The 21,522-nt window shown below is 36.0% G+C and overlaps 1 protein-coding gene across 2 annotated transcripts in view; it reads right to left on the bottom strand.

Annotated features, from left to right (window-relative positions):
• rbfox3b (RNA binding fox-1 homolog 3b) overlaps positions 1-6,785 on the bottom strand; it is a 228,621-nt gene extending 221,836 nt beyond the window's left edge. For both annotated transcript variants that reach the window (XM_067381224.1, XM_067381223.1), the window contains exon 1: positions 6,753-6,785. The gene's annotated coding sequence lies outside the window, so the exon portion shown is untranslated. The remainder of the gene's footprint in view (positions 1-6,752) is intronic.
• Positions 6,786-21,522: the final 14,737 nt, after the last annotated feature.

Genomic DNA, 21,522 nt, shown 5'->3' on the forward strand with positions numbered 1-21,522 from the left:
TCTTCCGAGCTCTATAATGGCAGTGAAGGGGTGGTGGTGTTATCCATATTTAAAACTTTATTAACTATAGTAACAAGCTTCCGGCCGTACGTGTCGATTTGTGGCGGAGAATTAAACCCTGACCTGACGCATGACGTAATGACGAACACAGAAGCGGAGAAGATAGAGCAAAACGAAACACCGGTCACGAATTAGAAGTCTAAAAACGAGAATTTAAAAGAGAAATGTCGGAGGTTTTTGATATAAGAGAAGAGCAGCTTGAGTTTGTTGCACAGCTCTATTTGTCTGAACCGCGAGAGGCGTCTAAGCTTACGATACTCTACATCCTGCGTCATACAACAGTCGACTTGTCCAGTATGTGTACAATCGTCTGCCAGAAGCTAGTTATTTTACTTTATAAAGTGTTAAATATGGATTTCATATATATATATATATATATATATATATATATATATATATATATATATATATATATATATATATATATATATATATATATATATATATATATGAAGAGTTTGGTTCCAAAACGCGATAAACGCCATTTTCAAACAAAAATTGAGTTTTCGCCAAAATCAGTATTGTATCTGGTCGGTATTGAAATGTCATTTATTAATTTTACGCCAAATGCGATATCCGTCATGTTATTCTGTCATGTTTTCTCCCTTTCTTTCCAAAACGCGACAAACGCCAGTCTCCTTTCTCTGCAGAACGCAATATATCCGCTCAACCAATCACAGCGCACCATTCCACCCACTGTAAACATTGAAGGCTTTTTTTAAAAGCCCTTTTTAATACCAATGTACTCGGCAAATGTGTTTATTTAACCGTGCGGTGGTGCCAGATACTCTTTAATCGGTAATGACAAATAATTTATAACATTAACAAGATTCATTTTGGGAGTGACGGCTGAATGTATTTTTTGTATTTTTATAAGATAAATATTGGCAAAGTTTAAACTCTGTCATGTATATGAATCAACTTTGAAAAACATTTGAAAAATAACTTTTATATTGATGGATTAATTGCATTTTGAAAATAAAAAAGTGTCATGGATTTATTGCATTTTGGGAAAAAAATAATACGTTTTTATAATAAAATTTTTAAAATCAAAATGTAGATTTTAATTTTATTTTTTTTTATAACCAAAACATGCTATTTGAAAGTTTGAAACAGAAAATAGTGGTTTTCATCTTGCCACTTTCTTGGTAAAGAAAACACCTTTTTACTCAAATTAATCAAAATGAAGTTATTGCGTTTTGGAACCAAACTCTTCATATATATATATATTACACACACTGCCCTCCAAAAGTTTGGAAACACCCCTGGCAAAGTGTGGTTTTGGACGATATCAGCATAAATCCTTATCATTTTTTGGTGCAAATACATTGAAGTAACTTGACATTATCATTGAAGACCAGCAATAATCATTTCATTTTGATTACATAATAATGGAAATATACACATGTCAAAGCTTTGCCAGCTGTGATGCCTGGTTACTGGTTTGTAAAAGATTTTTTGGGTCAGCACACCTTAATAGTTTCAACAATTGATTGCCAATTAAGTTTAGAAAGAGGAAAGAGGGGATGCATTGTCTGACAAAAAGCAACACACCTCATTTCGCAGCTCGAACAGCCTATTCAGTACTTTGCCTCTCGAAAGCCAGCGGACTTCAGTGTGTAAAAGGAGTTCGGTGTGTTCAGATCCCATGCCATCACATAATCTCCGAAACAGATGTGCATTCAATGGCCGCGACTTTATAAAATCGACGGTGTCATTCAAAACGGAATTAAGCATCTTCTTTGATGCCAGGATCAGAAAGCTGCTAATAGTGGATATTTTGATGATCGGAAATTTTATTTTTTTCAATGTATAAACTGTTTATGTAATAAAATATGTTTTCGTAGTTTGTGTTGTCCCTTATCAGTGCAAAATTATCACAAATTAAAAACGATTCATGCCAATTTTGTCCAAAACCCCACTTTTCTAGGGTGTTTCCAAACTTTTGGAGGGCAGCGTGTATATATAAAAACCCATCACTTCAGAAGGCCTTTATTAACCCCCTGGAGCTGTATGGATTAATTTTATGATGGATGGATGATTTTTTTGAGGCTTCAAAATCCTGAGCCCCCTTCACTTCCTTTATAAAGCTTGGAAAAGCCAGGATGTGTTTAAATATGTCCGATTGTGTTCATCTGAAAGAAGATAGTCTTATACACCTAAGATGGATTGAGGGTGAGTAAATAATGACATAATTTTTGGGTGAATTAACCATTTAATTAAAACAAACATGCCTCTATCATGTCCTACAATCCTTTGCAGTAGGATCGTTTTTCCAGTACACATGTAGAAAATAGCCAGGGGTCAGGGGTTTTTATTGTCGTTGTCTTCTTTCTCTGATGTGACCTCTAAAATATGGACATCCAAGATCATATCGCGAAAGCAATACCTGAGCCAGCAGCACTTCACACAAATTGATTCCGGCCGCCAGACGTCCAGCACGTTTCCTGCACACTTCCCCGTCAGCACTGTATGCACACACACAAATGTGATCTTTATCTTTATGAGCTCTCCTTGAGCACATGCCATTTGGCACCTACATGTGATTAACGGCCCGTCGGAGTCGTTAAGAGAGTGCGTTTACATGCTAGTCAGTAGAGCTAACTCTAAGATGCCTGTGTGTTTTTAGTAGTTGAAATTCACGTACAAGGAGCGCTTTCAGCTTTAAAGCTTTCAAAATTAACTGAGAATATTGCAGCCAGGTTCATGCGATACATAAATTGCAAAATTACTTCCTTAATGTTACTCGTATGTACACTTCACTAACACTAATGCTACTCTTGTGGGATTATTAATAGGAATTACACTCAATACACAGAGAACACAGGATGAATCCAAAATCACAGATGATCTTATGTTGTATTCAGGGGGGAAATGAGCACAGCCCCATTCAGCATGCATTGCATTTACACCAATATTTCCCTTCATGCATGCATGCATTTGAACTAATATTATCCTTCATGCATGCACTCATTTGGATTAATTTTACTCATCATGAATGCATGTAATTTAGACTAATATTAACTATCATGCATGCATGTATTCTGACAAAAATGAACATCATGCATGCAGAAATCAACGCCTATTTCATCATTGATCAACCTTAGCCCCACCCACTGGTTGTTATTTTTGCGTTACTTTTTTTCACCTGGGCTCGGCTTGCTTGTTTGTTTTTTTAATAACAACAAAAAATTCTACTTTTTGGCAAATGTTAAGGCACTTTCACACCAAAAGTGTAATGAATAAGCCTCAGGCTGAAGGAAATTCATAATTATGCCTGTACAGTAGAGGGTGCAGCTCAAACAGACCTTTCAGCTTTGCTGCCATTCTGAATTACAGAAGAATAGGATACAGGAGAAGGAAGTTCAACACTCTTATTTCTAAATCTAATCTAAAGTAATTTTTTCTTATTAGTATGGTTGAATTAGATCGCCGAAGGTCAGCAGTAAAGACATTGGTTAATAAAGTGAGATTAAATACATAAAGTATATTTGTGTAATTTAATATAGTTAATTATTACAGGTTTGCATAAAATTCTGAGATTGCATTTCACAGTTTTTAACCATTTTGAGGAATAATGAATGTTTTTGTGCAAGTGAGATGAGTAAATGCATGTTCATATTTAGTGTAGAACTCTACAATAACTGCCATGTTCACACGGCGCACACGACACCTCCGACCTTTATTTCTCTCAACGTGGGGACATGAGAGCTGTCCGTCAGTAAATGTGAAAAAGTAACTCAGATATTTTGTTGTAAATTGAAAAAGAAATGTGTTACTTTACTAGTTACTTGAAAAAGTAATCTGATTACATAACTCAAGTGACTTGTAATGCGTTACCCCCAGCACTGCTAATAACGTCAGCTTTTTGATGTAAAATTACAAAGACAAAACTTAATTTAGAAGAACATGGACTGATGATTTCACATTAAGACCAGAAACATGTTTTAAGAAGTCAATACTGATCATTTAAAGTCAGAGAAACAGCCTAGTTTCTAGTGCCTATGCTTGAACATGTTGTAAAAAGTATTTCATTACAACTGAAGTACATGCTTTCACTGTATAGTAGAAGTATGTGATTTGGGATGCAGCCATGTTTGGATTGCCGTGACCTTCATGCTCACAGCGAGCCTCACATTGTTTCCTTGAACACAAGCGTTTGATTTAGAGCTGAACAGCCTTCCAGATTTCATAAGACAGTGATGGGACCACACACGTCTGAGACGGGAACAGCCTGTACACTTTCCTCCCTAAAAACTGACACTTACTGTCACAAAACTGTGTAGAGGCGAGCGGCATGCGCTGCGATGACAGTTATCTTCCCCGCTACACCCACGCCATTCCCTCCGCATCACTCCAAACGCTCTCTCTCTCTCTCCCGCGCGCTCCTCTCAGACAAATGAAAGTGGAGTAGATTTAGCGGCGTACAGCGGCTCAGGGGGTTTAAGCTCCTGTGACTAGTATCGTGTACCTTTCTTTTGCATCCTGCTTTACTCTCCAAATTCTGAAGGGCTGTTGCATCATCAACAACACCTCACAGGAGCGTATGTGAAGAGTACAGCAGCGGTTTAGTCAAAGCCCAAATGTTACAACATGACAAAACGACATCTGTGGTTGTGTTCACAGAGAAATCACTGACACACAAGTGCTGAGGGAACTACAACACCTCCATACTGGAAACATCAGAAACACTGTACTTACTAAGCACTTAAAATACGTGTTTAATACAAGGGAATGTGAAAACACTTGATTTTTTTTTTTTTAAGTGAAATCTTAAATATGAATATTAAAAATGTAAGGGGCACATTTCACAACACTAAAAATAAAATAACAAAATAAAAAATATGCATTACAAACTACTTTTGCATTATATATATATATATATATATATATATATATATATATATATATATATATATATATATATATATATATATGTGTGTGTGTGTGTGTGTGTGTGTGCTAAATAAAATAAAATAAATCAAAATAAAAAACAAAATAACACTAAATAATGTATATATATATATATATGTTACATTTGTTTGCAATGCATATTTTATTTTATTTTGTTACTTTGTTATTTTATGTTATTTTTATTTTGTTTGATTTTATTCATTTATTTAATTTATTTAGCATGTATATATATTTTTTTAATGCAAAATTAGTTTGTAATGCATATTTTTAATTTTATTTAGTGTTATTTTGTTTTTTATTTTGATTTATTTTATTTTATTTAGCACACACACACACACACACACACACACACACATACATATATATATATATATATATATATATATATAGTGTTATATATATTTATTTTTATTATACCTTTAATAAAATAGAATGTGAATCTCATTAAAATATCTACAGGTCACATTTTACTAAACTAAACTAAACTAAACTAAACTAAACTAAACTAAACTAAACTAAACTAAAATAAAATATGCATTACAAACAAATTTTGCCAATGGGTTGTCTTTATAAATACAAAAATAAATTATAGATATTAATTATAATAATAATTATAATAATTATAGATATTATATATAGATATTATATTATATATATAATATTATAGATATTATATAGATATTGCATTTTTATTGTATTGTGAACTACAATAAGCCACTGACTTTTAAAAAAGCTTCAGGAGTTTCAACCTTAAATAAATGAATGAATTATACACAAAATCACATTTAATAAACATTTTGTTGAACCAAAAGTTCCTATTTAACCAGAAGAAGAAAACAAATACAGTGAAACATTTTGGAAAACTCGTGCAATCAATTTTATAACAAAATTAAAAATAAATAAAAATAAATTATAATATAATGAGCTCCAGGCAAGATATCCAAAATGAACCACACAGATCCCAGATCAGCTCCATCTCACTGATTAAGGCAGCTTGAATAATATTCATTACTTGCATTTAAAGGGTTAACTCCTCTTTCAGCCTGACAAACTGAGCAATGAGAATGACTTCAGACGCTTTAGTGAAGTGAAAACACACCTATCCTCAACGAGGGCGAGTTACACACTGACATTTACTGCTTAAGTTTGTTTTACAAATCACTAACACCTTCATGAGCAATACTATTAGCGTGTCTCGATGCAACAAGCACCACTAATCAAAGACATCAGCATCAAACCAAACTATGAATCATAAACTCATTCAGTGAGTCACAGAGAAAAGCCTGTAATGAATCTTCAGTTACGTGCCTGAAACAACAAGGGCAAACAAACAAACAGCAGAATGAATTAACATATGTTGTTCTGAAAAAGAGACACTACTGAAATCTCAAGAGTCCAACTAATGACCACAACACACACACACTATATATATATATATATATATATATATATATATTGTTACATTTGTTTGCAATGCATATTTTATTTTATTTTGTTACTTTGTTACACACACACACACACACACACACACACACACATATAAAGTAAACGCTTTCCTAAACATTACCATCAATACCAAAAAACATCACAAACAGTGACCATTAATGGAAACATAAACAAAGCAGAATAGAATGGAATGTACTGGAATAGAATAGAATAGAATAGAATAGAATAGAATAGAATAGAATAGAATAGAATAGAATAGAATAGAATAGAATAGAGATGCACATTAAGAACCCTACTGCACAGAAACTCTCTGAAGGGCTGTGAATACTCACAGACGCGCAGGATCCTGAGCGATCAGCACGCGCTCCTCAACAACACAACACACATACGGCTCCAGCGATCCACGGGCTACAGATGAGGAACACCAGTGAGAGTGATGGAGCGAGAGAGAGAGAGAGAGAAGAGAAAGTGGGAGGAGAATACCGTCTCTCTCACACACACACTCATCTGACAGCAGCTCTGATCATCACACACACACACACACACACACACACTACTACATTAAACATAATTCATAGTGCTTCAGCAGGGTCTACAATTTACATACAATATATATAGATGAAATATTGCATTTGATTTTTTTTTATGAGGGTAAAACAATAAATGCTGTAATTCTTGTCATTTTTTTTCTCCAGGATTTTCATTTATGAAATCAGATTTATATATATATATATATATATATATATATATATATATATATATATATATATATATATATATATATATAGGGAAACCAAAGAGACACAGGGTCAGTTGTAACAATGGCTATGTTTAAAGTCATTATTTTTGTTTTGTTTTTGCACACAAAATGTATTCTTGTCTCTTCATAACATTAAGGTTGAACCACTGCAGTCATGTTGACTATTTTAACAATGTCTTTACCTTTCTGGACCTTGAAAGTGTCGGTTAAATTGCTGTCTATGGATGATTCATATACCTCTCATTTCATCAAAAATATCTTAATGTGTGTCCTTAAGATGAACAAAGGTCTTACGGGTGTGGAAAGACATGAGGGTGAGAAATGAATGACAGAATTTTAATTTTTGGATGAACTAACCCTTTAACTACAATAGACCTGGAACTTTTACCGTTCTTATTTCTTTTTAGTTTTTCCCTTAAAGGTTTAGTTCACCCAAAAATGAAAATATTGTCATTTATTACTCACCCTCATGTCGATCTACACCCGATGAACCTTCGTTCATCTTCAGAACACAAATTAAGATATTTTAGTTGAAATCCGATGGCTCAGTGAGGCCTGCATAGGGAGCAATGACATTTCCTCTCTCAAGATCCATAAAGGTACTAAAAACATATTTAAATCAGTTCATGTGAGTACAGTGGTTCAATATTAATATTATAAAGTGACGAGAATACTTTTTGTGCGCCAAAAAAACTAAATAACGACTTTTCAACAATATAGTGATGGGCCGAATTCAAAACGCTGCTTCGAATCTTTTGTTTCAAATCAGTGATTCAGAGCGCCAAAGTCACGTGATTTCAGCAGCTTCAGAGCTTTATGAGGTCTCACTGAGACATCCGATTTAATATCTTAAATTTGTGTTCTGAAGATGAACTACGGTCTTACAGGTGTGGAACGTTATGAGGGTGAGTAATAAATGACAGAATTTTCATTTTTGGATGAACTAACCCTTTAAATCCCTTTTAGGGTGCGTTCACACTTGTCATGTTTGGTTCGATTAAAACGAATCTGGTGCAACTGCTCTGTTAGGGGCCGTTCACACAGACGCAGCACTCAGGAGTGGTTTTAAAAAAAGCGCAGCATAGAATGCGAGAGTCTCGAGACGCGCCTTTGAGACGTGATGCAATAACTACAATAACAGAAATAATAGAAATAGGCAAACTGCAGAATTTACATAGTGTGTTTACATAGAAAAACAATGGGAAAGTAGCGCATTGGAATAGAAAAACGTGTTCTGTGTGAACAGCCCCTTAGTGCGGTTCATTTGAACATATGTGAACGCTGCCATCAGAACCCTGGTGCGCTCCAAACAAGCGGACCAAGACCGCTGAAAAGATGGGTCTCGGTCCGCTTCCAAATGAACTCTGGTGCGGTTCGAATGATATATGAACGCAACACAGAACAAAGACATGTAAATGAACCAAAAACAGGAAGACGAGCCCCTAAAAAGGACAGAATCCTTATACATGTCAGTTTTTCTTGTCATAGTCACGAGTTTGCTCATCACAGGCATCAGACGCGCGTCTCCACGCAGCAGATTGTGTGTGTGACAGATAGATTCCTGCCATTTTAGAAACATTTATTAAGCTCTTCACGAGTTCCCAGCTGGCCAAAATACCATCACATGCAGGCTACGCACCGCTACGCACACACAACAAGCACATTTACCTCAGCAAACAGCACTGTTTTGAATGTTCGGTAAGTTCCGTGTCAAAATAGGCAATACGTCATAAAATCCGACCAATCACGTTGTGAATGTATCCCTATGACTTAAGGTTCGGTATCTTTTGGTTCGGTGATAAAATTGCCAATCTGAACACTAATCGGACCAGGACTAAATGTTTTTTTTCTTCTTTGGTCCGAACCAAATGAACCACACGAACCGAACAACAAGTGTGAACGCACCCTTAATCTTTTCATTTTAAGCATCCTGGTAGCCTTCAGTAAATTACGAAAATGATTCATAAAACATCAACTGTTTATTTTCTACATTGACACAGATGAAAATGAAAATACTATCGAGCTGAGACAAAGATAAGGAGACAGACATTTACCGCCACCTACTGGCAGTTTTAGTTTATTTAGAGTATAATTTCATTTTTAAAAAAAAATCCATATTAATAAATAAATAATAATAATAATAATAATAGTTCACCCAAAAAAAATGAAATTCAGTCATTTACTCAACCTTGTGGTCCAAAAGTTTGTGTAATAAATTCTATGCTAAATCAAGTTAAATATTTCTTTCTGAATCTACTTTTTGTAATGTTTATTTGATGCTTTACGCAATAATGACTTCAAATAATCAATTTTCCAGCCAAATTTGATGTGCCATTAATTAATCGCCACATCATGTAATTAATTGCAATTTTAATCGCTTGACAGCCCTAATCTATATAATGTCAGCTCTTATTTTAGAGGGCGGTTTTTTTCTTATTTTAGAGATTTCACTCTCGTATTCAGTCAGCTACAGCTGTTGTTGTTGTTTCTTCCTCTGTCCTCCAACAAACCTCTTTAAAACCATCAAGATGGAGGAACAATTACATGACCAATGAGCAGATAATGTGTTTAATTGTGAGGTGGAGAGTGTTTGTACTGCTCTTTACATTCACAGATGAGAGCGACAGACTGTAGAAAAGCCACTGCTGGAGGCTGTAACAATCCACATCTCTACAAACACAGATGACTTTTGACTATGGTCAAGAACCGCTCACTTAGATGAAAAGACAGTCTGACTGACATGTAAAATGACCAATCCCACTTTTTAATGTGCATTTAGAGGTGAAAAAAAATTGAATCAATATCACAACAGTCTCTGTGAAGAAGCAATAAAAACTTGTCTGTGGAGTTTAAAACAGAGGATGCTGAGCTCATGAATCTATAGATTGCTTTATAAGTGACTTAAACATACTGAATATCATTCAGTTGTTGTTCTCACAAATGGTCAAATCCACGTGAGTATCTTCAGATGTGCTCAGGGGATCTTGACAAGTTTACTTTGCGGTTCATCTCTAACACACAGCAAAACTCAATAACCTAAAGTTACTATATGAAAGTATCCATGTATTAATTAATCGATTTTTATTGCAAATGTATGAACAGCTTGTAACAAACTTAAATTATATATATATATATATATATATATATATATATATATATATATATATATATATATATATATATATATATTTCTCCCGACTTCCAAGGCTGACTGTGAAAGCCTGTAGACTAATTTACGGGTCGTTTTTGCCGGGAAAATCGAAAGGATGTGACGGTTACACGCGCTCCCGAGAACCTTCCGTTCAATGACACAAGAAACTAATGCTTACAAAGATCAAGATAATGAGACATTCTGTACTGTAAAGTGTCATGCAAAGAAAATGATTCATTTAAACTATCTCACATATAAAGATACAGTCTCAAATGTAATAATTTACAATCAAACTATCACAACAGAGTAATTTTAATTACCTCATCTGTCGACACGATGCTGATGCAAACATATCCACGTCCCAATGATCAGATGCTTTCCTGCTGTTTCCTCAGCGCTGTCATTTTTGGTTTGTATGTTTATTTTGATACTGAGAGGAAAGCGCGCAGCACATTTAACGCCGACTGACGTGCCTTGAAACGAGCAGCATTATTAAAGAGTAGCCTATAAGAGGCGAAACTCTTTTTGAGTGACAGGCAGCAAAACTATAGAATAACACAAGACGCGTCACTCGTACTGTTTTGAATAGGAGAACGTGTAACGCGCAATATGGCGGAATAAGTCCCGCCTTCTAAATAAGAGCCAATCGCCGATTGGTAAAGTCATCGCGTCACTGCAGCGGCCGTTAGAAGCTCCGGTTCCTATAGAAACAGTCAGACTCGCGCCTCCGAAATGAGACAGGAGACACGCGCATTTAGGACTGCGCATGCGCCCTAGCTTGATCCAGCCTGAAAAATACGGGGTTGTTGTTTTTTTTTTTTTTTTTTTTTTTTTTTTTTTTTTTTGTCATGATTCGAGCGTTTAGAAACAAAATTAATGAGTTGTTGTCAGATTTCAAATATGAAATTAAATAGAAAGCGTGGCAAACAGCTTTGGAGAATTTGATGTTTCCCAATTCAAAGAGATAGGAGCTGCACTTGAATGCCCGAGAGGCGTTTAAAAGATAGCCAACGATTGAAATTACTTGTCTTAAAGGGTTAGTTCGCCCCAAAATGAAAATTCTGTAATTTATTACTCACCTTCATGCCGTTCCACACATAAGATCTTCGTTAATCTTCAGAACACAAATTAAGATATTTTTGTTGAAAACCGATGGTTAAGTGAGGCCTGCATAGGGAGCAATGACATTTCCTCTCTCAAGATCCATAAAGGTATTAAAAACATATTTAAATCAGTTCATGTGAGCACAGTGGTTCAATATTAATATTATAAAGCGACGAGAATATTTTTGGTGCATCCAAAAAACAAAAAAACTACTTATTTAGTGTTGGCCAATTTCAAAACACTGCTTCATGAAGCTTCGGAGTGTTTTGAATCAGCGTGTCGAATCATGATTCAGATCGCGTGTCAAACTGCCAACGGCTGAAATCACGTGACTTTGGTGCTCTGAACCGCTGATTTGACACGCTGATTCATCTGTGCTCCGACGCTTCCTGAAGCATTGTTTTGAAATCGGCCATCACTATATAATTTGTTATTTTTTGACGAAGGTCTTACGGGTGTGGAACTACATGAGGGTAAGTAATAAATGACAGAAATTTTGGATGAACTAACCCTTTAAAGGGACTTAAAACGCAATAGAACATTTCTCAAATTCATTATATTTTATGACACCTACAGTAAATGTTGTATTGTTTTAGCCTGTATATGTTTTATGTTATCAGTTGTAGAATCCAACCATTAACGTACACATCTGAGGTAACATAGTTAGCCTACTTTATTAAGTATTTCCATTTTATGCAACTTTACATATTTACTGTTTTTTTATTTTTTTTATTTTAACAAAGCAGCTGATATTGCCATAGAAACTAGTGGACAGACGACTCGCTTTCACCACAAAATGGCGGAAACGCAGGACCACTGCTGGGTGCCGGTATTGCAAAGGAACGATCTATTGAGTTTCACTTCTTGTCAGTATAAGTTCTTTGGCATTATTCAAAGTGCTGACGTACTTTTCACTGAAAAAGGAAGACAAGCCGGGGCATATCGAGCAGCTCCTCCTACTTTTTTAAAATTAGCCAATATCATTTCATTAATCACAGTTTGGCCAGAGGCGTTGAACTCAGTAGCCGCAGTTTCCTCTTAATCTAACCGTTTCTCCTCCTAATCTCCTCCATATCGCTTTAAAATACAGCTTTCTGTGCAGAATTCAAATGTGGCGGTGCACTTGACACTAAAGCAAAACCAGACTTCATTGGCCTCAATGGAAAGCATATTTACACTGTCTTAATCATTCATTATCCCCTATATAGTGCATTATGTGCCATTCACCATGTAGAAAAAAATTTATTGACCGATTTTAGCTATTTATAATGTAGGGAGCAGGACGCTTCCTACAGTACATTTTTATAACTTTTAAAGTTATTCATACACTATCTTTATATGGTCTGGTAATAAAATGCAAACTCTTCACACATGTCGGCTTCGAAGGCTGTACTTAAAATGTTTCAATTTTAGAAGTTGTCTATACATATCGCTGTACTGTATAGAGTAGTGCTGATGTGTATCAGCCTCCTGGGATACTCCTTCACACTGAGCAGATTGAAGACCAAACACCTGCACACACACACACACACACACACACAATCTCCTCCCTAGTGTAACTCATTAGCAGTCTGGCACAGTGAAATCACAGGAGCCAAATAAACGGAGGGGAAGTTGTGAACGGCTCCATGTTCAGTGTTTACATGTGAAATCCCTCAGGAGCAGCGCAACTATCTGTCATCCCGAGAGCTTTTCTGTAGGAAAACACACACTGATCTGATCCGCTGCAGTCCTGGAAACACAATGAGCACTAAACACAGATCCATCATGACCAGAGGCAACTGCAAAAACCTCTGAAGAGACTTTATAGTGGTTCTCAACCAGGGGCTGGAAACTTTAAAGTATTGAATTGTGTACAGTACATTTTTATTAACATATTAAAATGATCTGCCTCTAATCTAAATTAAATGCTAAAAAAAAAGGCACATAAAATTTAATTTTGGTAACACTTTATTTCAATGGTCCACTTCAGGCATTCTATTAACTATAAGTAATTTTGCAACTACATGTCAACTAACTCTCATTAGAATATTAGTAGACTCTCTGCATAATATCTGCTAACACTTTATTTTGATGCTCTTCAAAAGACTTTCTACTGACTATGAGTAACTTCGCAACTACATGTCAACTTATTCTACTAACCTTGGGCTGGTTGCATAAATCACTTAGACTAGTCTTAAAAGTTAAGACACTATTTTTTTTTCTTGAAGAGTGGTCCTAATTTTTAAAAGTCTGTTACATAAAAAGGTAGATTGGTGTAATTGGAATTGGAAAAATAACATTGATTACCCCTTGGTTAATTGCAAGTAAACCAAGTTCTTAAGACACAGTCTTAATATAGCTAAGTTTATGCAACTAGAAAAACATACGGAGAGCTTCCGTTTCTGCTCTGACAGCCGCAAGAAATCAGGGATGATCAGAAAACATTGTGCTTGCTATGTTTTTGGTCTTCAAACCAAACTTGGGTCTTTAGCTGATGAAGTTTAAGGCCCCATTTACACTTGTGCATTTTCGTTTTAAAACAGCGTTTTAAAATGAAAACGGTCCTCGTCTACACAAGCGTTAATGTTTCAGAAACGATCTCCGTCTACACTACATGACCGAAAACGCATGTCACATGACCGTTCATGCACACTGGACATGCGTGTATAAGTGTAAACAGTTGCATCTTGCGCATGTAGGTAGCTGCAGTATTTAAAAAAAAACCCAGAGTTTTACTGCACAATGGATGCTAAAAATGACAACAAAGCCAGAAAAGACAGCAGTTCAGTCTCCGTGTTAATGTTTACATGGTAGTCAAGGATACGCAGAGCGAATCCACGCCACCGTTTTCAAAAGTCTAAACTGAAACGCTACCCCAGAGTTTTCAAACTAAAACAGGCTCTGCAGCGTTTTCGAAAAGTTTTAAAAAGAAAATGCACTAGTGTAAACCGGGCATAGAGCCCGTCTGTCTAGAGTGCTTCCCAAAATGTTGACGCATTAGGTCAGTAGGCAGAGAGTAGGCGATGTTGTGACTGTTCAAACACATTTGACCACATGAACGTTTCCACTATGAAAGCAATCCGGTCGAATGTGTTTTCGACTCCCTCTGGAAGTGGTCGAAAGTGGACAAGCTTAAAACATTTTAGACCTTGTTTACACCTGTATTTGTTCTGAAGATTACAGGTTTGGAACAACATGAGGGTGAGTAATTAATGACAGAAATGTCATTTTTGGGTGAACTAACCCTTAAATACACACACACACACACACACACACACATTTTGCATACTTAACATACTTTTTTCCCTGAAATAAATTAAGAGTCACTAGCTGTAAGATAAAACCATAATTTCAGCACTAAGATACTTACATTGTTTCTTTGACATGAAAAGTTTGGAAGAGTTTTAAGAAGCACAAAGCCACAGTGACAATCTCTAAAACTTTCTAGACATACTTGCATCCTTCAACTAAAAGCAGAACGAGACACGCGGGCTTCTGCGTTTGCTGTTTTAATCTGCTGATACTCTACAGAACACTGAGATCTGAGCTTTACCTCATTTCACTGCAGTAACTAAGCCAGAGGAAGAGTTTGTTCTGGTGCATTTGAAGGTGAGGAGCAAACACAGAGTTCCCACAGCGGTGAACTTCCACAACCTTTCCATGACCCTTCCAGTAGATTGCATGGGATTACTGAAGTTTTAAAAAATGCTTTCACAAAAGAACAATTGGTCTCATTCACTAAGTGCGCAGTTATATCTAGGAACAACTGAAACCACACATTCATAAAACCCACATACTCTGGATGTCTGTATAATTGTATTAAAGGGTTAGTTCACCCAAAAATGAAAATTATCCCTTGATTTACTCACCCTCAAGTCATCCTAGGTGTATATGACTATGACTATCTAGGATGGCTTGAGGGTGAGTAAATCATGGGATAATTTTCATTTTTGGGTGAACTGTCATTTTAAAATGCAATTGATATTTCATCTTAAATATATTTCATCATGTGAAAGAGTAAGAAAAGTTATAGTTATAGTTCAAGCTGTGAGATTTCAATATGCATTGTTATACCACGAAGAACAAGGTTAAACAAATTAATGAGCAAACACATGTTGTGAATTAGGCATGGATTTTTTTTTTGCGAGAATTTTTATTGTGTCCAAATGTGAAAAAATTCAAGCTATTAATTGTGAATGAGGTCCAATTTCTAGCCAACAATATATTTTAGAGGAAAGCAGAGCTGAATATAAAAAGTAATAAGGCTGTAGAGGTTGTGAGGAAAGCCCTTATATGGAGATTGGGCGTGGCTTATGCAAATGAATAATATTGAGCATGCGGTCACACATTTACGGCCCTATTTTAACGATTTAAAGTCATGATCTGAAGCGCACGGCACAGGTGCACTTAGGGCGTGTCACAATCCACTTTTGCTGTTTAAACGTCGGAAAAACATGGTCAGCGCTCCAGGCGCATGGTCCAAAAGGGTTGTACCTAGTCTCTTAATGAGTCATGGGTGTGTTTTGGGTGTAACCTGCAATAAACCAATCAGAGTATCATCTCCCATTCCCTTTAAAAGCCAGTTGTGTGGATTTGCTGTTTACATGGCGGAATATAGACACCCTTTGAATACATTTCCACCGTCGGGCCGATCGGTTCTTATTGTGTAACCGTTCCATTCCGTGCCGATCCGGGCCAGCTGGTACGGCGTCAGTTGTTGTCTTGGTAACGCAACCCAGATAGCATGGCCACATTGAAACAATGTTGAGTCAGTGTTGATGCATCAATGCCAATTTCATTGAATTAACGTAACAAAGTGATGTTGCTTTAGCATCACTTTTGCACCCTCGGTTAATGTTGAAGCAATACTGATATTTTAACCACAAATCAATGTTAATAATATGATTAAACATTACAAAGTGATATTTTTTCATCACGTCTTTGGCACTGTTGAAACAATGTTGAGATTTCAACCATAAATCAATGGTAATATTATTGATTCAACATTATGAAGTGATATTTTTTCAACATCACTTTTGCACCCTTAGTTAATGTTGAAGCAATGTTGAGATTTCAACAAATAATCAATGATAATATCATTGAATCAACATTATGAGGTGATGTTGGTTCAATTTCACGTTTGCACCCGCATTTAATGTTGAAACAATGGTGAACAATAAATCAATGGTATTGAATCAACATTACACTATTGATTCTACATCACTGATATTGAATCAATATTGACATTAACAAAAAATTATCAATGGTATTATTGTTGAATCAACATTATGATTGATTCTACATCACTGATGTTGAGACAACATTGAAATTTACAAAAATAATCAATGGTATTATTGTTGAATCAATGTTATGTTGATTCTACATCACTGCTGTTGAATCAACATTGAAATTATCAATAATAATTTGTAATATTGTTTGATCAATGTTAATGTGATGTTGATAGAACTGAAATGTCAACATAAAATAATGTTCTGAACAACATTAATATTTCAGCTACACTTCAATGGTACATCAACAAATTTCTGACCATTTCAAAGCTTTGGGAAAACCTTTTAAAAAATAAACAACACCTTTCCAGTGTCAAAGTCCGTTTAGTCTCAGTTTCAGTTTATGGACGTTCTGTTTGCATTCTATGATCACATGTTCATGTTCAGGTGATGATCCTATCAACTCAATGTATTATCAATGAGGGTGCTTCTTTTTTATTATTATTATTGTCCATTCTCCTCTGCCTTTATTCCTATTAAAGGAAAGAAGTCAAGGTAATCTGCAAGCATTGAGTAATAGATGCAATACATGGGCTTTGTGTAAAGTATGATATTCTTGGTCCTGTTCATGTCACTTGCTCAAATAAATATATCCTAATAAATATTACTAAATCAAGATGCATGCACTATTTAAGAATATAGAAAAATGGATGGTTTATTCAAATACTTTAATAACTTTTTTTAATAAATATATCTTATTAGATTCAGTAACAATAAATGAAATGCAAATAGCAAGCACAAACAAAAGAACATAGAAATAATAAGACCTTAATAATAATAATAATGCAACTTTGTTTGAAACCCAGAGAAGTCAGGTGGTTCAACAAACAACACTACTGTGTAGGATGCACATGTGTTTTCTTTCTTATGAGGAGGAATTGATTAGAGAAGTGCACATGCAAAACTAAAATGGGTGTCAGTTTCAGAAACACATGCCTGCATGATCTTGTGGTCATCAACTACAAATCACTGTTAGTTTAGTGTATGTCTCAAAGCATTTGTGCTTTGTCAGCTTTCATCCAAATTTCAATGTTGATCCAACATTCATTAAACACTGAAATGTCAATCTCAACCAAAATTATGGTTTGGATCAAAACTCAACATTGTATCAATGTCACCATGCTACCTGAGTGGTTTATTTCAACACTTTAATAACTTTAATATATCTTATTAGATTCAGTAACAATAAATCAAATGCAAATAACAAGCATGCAAAAACAAAAAAAAAAACAAACATATATGAAAAGATATATGCACCATTGTTTGAAACTCAGAGAGGTCATGCATGTCAAACACACAAGACTTCTGTATAGGATGTAGGTGTTTTCTCTCGAATGAAGAAGCATCAATTAAAAAAAAAACCGAGAAGTGCACATGCAAAACCAAAATGGGCGTTTACCAATCAGTGGCCAATTTCAAACTACAATACATGTTTTTCAACCATTTTTCAACAGACTTACTAAAACCATGAAGGCCCACCCTTAAACCAAGCCCCCAGTGGATTAGAGCAAATCAGGTAAAGTGGTTGAAAATGCCCATTATGAACTGACACGGCCCACTGATGGGGAAACACCCACTAGTGTTCTGCACAGATACATCTTCTGATCATCAACTACAAATCACTGTTAGTTCAATGTCACTGTCTCCACCCATGTGTGCTGTCGACTTTCATCACAATTTCAATGCTGATCCTACACACTTTAAACATTGAAATGTCAATCTCAACCAAAATTATGGTTTGGATCAAAACTCAACATTGTATCATTGTTACCATGCTGTCTGGGAATGGTTTACTGATAATATTAGATGTAAATAACCATGTTATGGAGGATGATCAGATATTTATTTTAATTTTATTATTTTTTGTTTATGACGCTCAAATAGAGCGCTTAGCCAGCTACAGCTACTGATAGCCAGGCAACAGACAAGTTAGACAACTGTGCCGAGAATTCCGGGCCGAGAACGGTTTGTAATCGTGCCGTGCCTTACCAGGCTCCAGTGGAAACACAACTGGAACCGTTCCTTATTCTAAGAACCGTTCGGCCCTGATGGTGGGAAAGCAGCTTGTGTGTATTACCATGACTGGTCAAATAATTAGCCAATTTTATTTGTCATTACTGCAAATAGGTAATTCTGATACATGCAATGACTATCCATTATGACATAATTACTAACTCGCCCTTTAAAGGTGCCCAAGAATGCTTTTTCACAAGATGTAATATAAGTCTAAGGTGTCCCCTGAATGTGTCTGTGAAGTTTCAGCTCAAAATACCCCATAGATTTTTTTTTAAATTGATTTTTTTAACTGCCTATTTTGGGGCATCATTAACTATGCACTGATTTTGGCAGCGCGCCGCCCCTTTAATTCGCCTGCTCCCTGCCACACGAGCTCTCGATTATATTACAGCGCATTTACAAAGTTCACACAGCTAATATAACCCTCAAATGGATCTTTACAAGATGTTTGTCATGCATGCTGTATGCATGCTTCGAATTATGTGAGTAAAGTATTTATTTTGATGTTTACATTTGATTCTGTATGAGTTTGAGGCTGTGCTCCGTGGCTAACAGCTAATGCTACACTGTTGGAGAGATTTTATAAAGAATGAAGTTGTGTTTATGAATTATACAGACTGCAAGTGTTTAATAATGAAAATAACGACAGTGTTGTCTCCGTGAATACAGTAAGAAATGATGGTAACTTTAACCACATTTCACAGTACATTAGCAACATGCTAACGAAACATTTAGAAAGACAATTTACAAATATCACTAAAAATATCATTCTACCATGGATCATGTCAGTTATTATTGCTCCATCTGCCATTTTTCGCTGTTGTTCTTGCTTGCTTACCTTTACTGTGCACAGATCCAGACGTTAATACTGCCTTTCCTTGTCTAATGGCTTTAACATGAGCTGGCATATGCAAATATTGGGGTCATACATATTAATGATCCCGACTGTTACGTAACAGTCGGTGTTATGTTGAGATCTACGTGTTTTCCGGAAGTCTTTTAAATAACAAAAAAAGTGACCTTAGTCTAGGTTTCAGTTGGTCAATGGCGCAGTCGTTTTCAGTTGCCTCAAAGCAACATGCCAACAATGCACCTGAACACAACTCGTTTTGAGAGCCATGGGTGAACAGATGGGCGCGAGTGCATTGCTATTTAAACAATGTGACGCAGGACGTGAAAATGATAATTGCGTCGGGCTGAAACTTGTAAAAAACACTTGTGTCGCGCCTGACGTCGGCATTGCGCCGGGTGTATGATAAGGCCCTTAGAATACTTAAAATGAATTAACATTGGAATGAGGTTAAGAAAAAAAATATAATAAATGTCAAAAGAATTCCAAAAGATGTATCATTCAACTTTTTTCTGTTACAGGCCATAATTCTAACCTTGCAATTAGGATTAGACACAAAATAATGCATGTGAAAATCGGCTGTGAATTGAACATATAGTTTAACTCGACTCAGAGGAAAACTGGAATCGTGTCTCTGTGACAGTTTTTCAGGTGATTAAGGGATAATACAAGACTTTTTTACCTTACAATTGGTTATCGAAAGCAAAAATGCTACGAATAATAAATATTTTGTGAGAACGTGATATGCAAGAGCAAAACAGCACTATTTTTGGAATCGTATTGGATTTCATTCATCAAGTTTGATGCAGGGCAGTGTTAGCAAATGAGACCCAATTTCTAGAGATGAGACCCAATTTCAAAATATTTTAGAGCAGAGCATAACTGCACTTAAACACTAACAATGTTGACAACAGACTTTCTTGAACATGTAAAACTAGTTTCAAAGTTGCTTTCCCAACACCAACCACCACAAAGACGTAAAGACAGAGCAGGAAATCCCTCTCAGAAACATCTGCTCATGGTTTAATACGCCGCTAATCAGGACAAGAGGCCGATCAGTCCACATCAGATCCCACACTGCGGAAACGTCCATCTCTTCCCTCTGCACACACTCATCGACTGCGGTGGCGGCGTCTTCCAGCAAATGAAATAACGAGGGGTTTCCATAGTGACGGGAGAGGAGCGGGAATCTGACTCGTGTGAAGGATGAAGCCTGTTCTCCAGGGGTCCCCGGGGAGCCTACAGCTCTACATCTTTCCCTTTCATTCCCTCTCTTTCCTCCTCCTTCCGTTTCTCTCTCTGGAGCCGCATGAGCTTTAGAGTGTCACGGGTAAGTCTGCATGTTCAAAGCGGCAACTCAAACTCAGCATCATTACTGTAGCACAGAAACCGCGAGCAATGGCAACCATCTCTCTACTCTGACCTCCGCTTCTTGTTCAATCGCTTGCCGTCTCTTTTATATTTCATCTTTATTTGTCTTAAGTAAAAGCAAGCGCACATGTGAAACCTCAATGGAACTGAGAAAAGGAAAACAGATAAAGAAAGAGCGATCAGACAGTCAAACCTTGGCCGTTCAACTGGAGGAGGAAGAAAAGAGTGTTTCTGGAAGGTCACTGATCAGATTGACGGATCATTTTACTAGCTTGTTTTGAACTTATAGAAAATAAAACTTCCTTGCCAGTAATCTGGCAAAAAACAATCACTGATACTAAACTGCAAAAATGACTCTCTCAATAACATATGACTGCCCATATTTACATATCAACACCTTCTTGAATGATTAAAGAGTTCCACAGGAGATCTCAACAACTGTGCTGAGGTTTGCCAAGAAGTCTGCAATCGATATCCCAATATTATGAACCCTTTTTTATTTTACAGTATCCTACCCTAGGAGAAACAGTTGTCATTTTTTCTTATCTATAAACAGCAATGAAGAGCAGTGGACTTTTGC

Source organism: Chanodichthys erythropterus, chromosome 3, assembly GCF_024489055.1.
Source record: "Chanodichthys erythropterus isolate Z2021 chromosome 3, ASM2448905v1, whole genome shotgun sequence".
Classification (NCBI taxonomy): Eukaryota; Metazoa; Chordata; class Actinopteri; order Cypriniformes; family Xenocyprididae; genus Chanodichthys; species Chanodichthys erythropterus.